General features: G+C 37.0%; 1 protein-coding gene across 12 annotated transcripts in view; it reads right to left on the bottom strand.

The window, feature by feature from the left end:
* The window catches only part of LOC143035851 (uncharacterized), a 464,653-nt gene that overhangs the window by 303,018 nt on the left and 159,135 nt on the right, over positions 1-2,500 (bottom strand). The window lies entirely within an intron of this gene.

The raw sequence follows: 2,500 nt of genomic DNA, 5'->3' as shown, positions 1-2,500 counted from the left end.
CAGGTCTTCCTGCAGTGATTCAAAATCCTTTTAAGTTTTTACTTTCCTTAACAGTTTTGCGTCGTCTGCAAAGAAGTTCATGTAACATTTCACATCATCATCCATGTCATTCACATAAATAGCAAACATTATTGGAGCCAATATAGATCCTTGCGGTACTCCACTGATCACCTCTTTCCAACCTGAATATTTTCTCTGAGCACTACTCTCATCTTTCTACAAATCAGGAAGTCCTTCATCCATTTTAGTAGGTTCCCTTGTATCCCTCCTATATGTTCCACTTTTTTCTAATAATATTTTGTGTGGTATTTTGTCAAAAGCTTTTTGTAAGTCAAGGAAGGCACAATCAGCTCATCCATTCCTTTCTTGCGCTACGTCTATTAATCTTGAGTAGAAACATATTCTTCCTTGTCTGAACCCAAATTGTCTTGTGTTTATTATATCGTTGTCTTCCAGTGTTTTACCCATCTATTCTTGATGATTTTCTCACAAATTTTGGCTATAGTGCTTGTTAGTGGGACTGGCCTGTAGTTAGTTGGTTCTTCCTTCTTTCCTCCTTTATATATTGGTACAATGTTAGCATTTTTCCAGTCTTTTGGCATTTTTCCTTCTTTACGTGAGCAACTTACTATGTTATATATTTTGTCTGTTAGTTCTTTGCATTCTTTTAGAATCCAATTTGCAATTCCATCCGGGCCATGTGATTTCCTGACGTCAAGGTTTGATAGATGTTCCATTATTTCTTTTTGTGTTATTGTTATCTCGCTCATAGGGGGAGATCGTCTTTCATTTCCTTCGTCCCAATATTGTGCTTTCTCTCTAGTGAAGACAGATTTGAAGTGATTATTGATGACTTCGGCCATTTCTAATTCTTCTGTATATTCTATATTCCCTTGTTGTAGTTTCACCATTTCCTGTTTGTTCTTAAATTTACTATTCACGTATCGATAGAATAGCTTGGATTGCTCTTTGCATTTATCTATAATATCCTTTCCATGGTTCCTTTTTTCCTCTCTTTTCACTTTAACATACTCATTTTTGTAGTTTATATAAACTTGCCATTTTCCAGTTTTTTTCTTATCTTTTCTCCATCTTTTCCAAGCTCTGCCCCTTCTATCTTTTGCTTCACTGCATCTTTTGTTGAACCTGTATTTAATGTACACTCTCTCTAGCTTCAGTCTTGGTACGTGCCTGTTTACTCCTTCATTGTAATTATCCATCAAGATATCCCATTTCTCTTCCACTTTTGTCTCTTCCATGTAAAACATTTCCCCAGTTTGCATTCTGGAAGAATTTCTTTAGTTTTGCAAAGTCCGTTTTGTTTTACATCAATCTTCCTTTCCTATGCTATTCTTTTCTGTATGTGTGTGTGTGTGTGTGTGTGTGTGTGTGTGTGTGTGTGTGTGTGTGTGTGTGTGTGTGTGTGTGTGTGTGTGTGTGTGTGTGTGTGTGTGTGTGTGTTTGTATGTGTATGTGTGTGTGTGTGTGTGTGTGTGTGTGTGTGTGTGTGTGTGTTTGTGTGTGTGTGTGTGTGTGTGTGTGTGTGTGTGTGTGTGTGTGTGTGTGTGTGTGTGTGTGTGTGTGTGTGTGTGTGTGTGTGTGTGTGTGTGTGTGTGTGTGTGTGTGTGTGTGTGTGTGTGTGTGTGTGTGTGTGTATGTTTAATTTGATGTGAAATTGGCAGTATAACTAAATCATGTACAGGAATTAATACAATGGAAAAATACGCAAATTTTGTTTAAATGGAAAATATCACAAAGGGTAAGAAAGGACAGTTTCGATGAGGTCAAATTTTTGGTTCTTATGGTGGCACGCCATGAGTTGGCCAGTGATAGGGACAGGCTTTCGGCCGGTTAATGCAGGCCTAATATGCAATTTTGAAAGTTCTTTTCATTAAAAAGAAAAACCCCAGGAACAACCTGCAAGTGGACGAGCTCTCAATGTAAGCCTTCCTTCTTTCATTGTAAGCTTTCCTACATTATAATTTTTTGCGTACTTTCCAAATATACTCCTCCTTGTCTTTATTTCACTTTTGCTGTCAATTGCTTATTTACTTGAAAATGGTCCTTGTTAGAGTAAAACGACATTGTTACCATGAACTTTGACCAGCTGGTGAGCATACTATGGTACAAAAGATAGAAAATCTTAAGAAGAATTAAATTTGTGAAACAGCCATTAGTTTCAACAAAACTTGTTTGAGCGACAACCTTCTGCATAAGTACACTCATAAATGTTATGCAATCCATGTATATACGTATGTGTGCGTGTAACCATAGGTATACATCTACGTGAATGCGCATATATATGTACATGAAAACGTTTATATGTTTGTGCATGTGTAAGTGTATATGTAAGAATGTATGTACAGATGGACCGATACACGTATGAATGGTTGTAGTTATTTCTGTATATAGACATAAATGTATGTAGGTAGACGGAGACTGGTAACTAGCTATGTAGGTAGGTAAGCAGGTAAACAGGTATGTCGGTAGGTTTTAAGGA

The sequence above is a fragment of the Oratosquilla oratoria genome, chromosome 19, assembly GCF_046742065.1.
Source record: "Oratosquilla oratoria isolate Oo_2021 chromosome 19, ASM4674206v1, whole genome shotgun sequence".
Classification (NCBI taxonomy): domain Eukaryota; kingdom Metazoa; phylum Arthropoda; class Malacostraca; order Stomatopoda; family Squillidae; genus Oratosquilla; species Oratosquilla oratoria.
The sequence above is the reverse complement of the archived record's forward strand: the minus strand, read 5'-3'. Positions and strand labels throughout refer to the sequence as shown.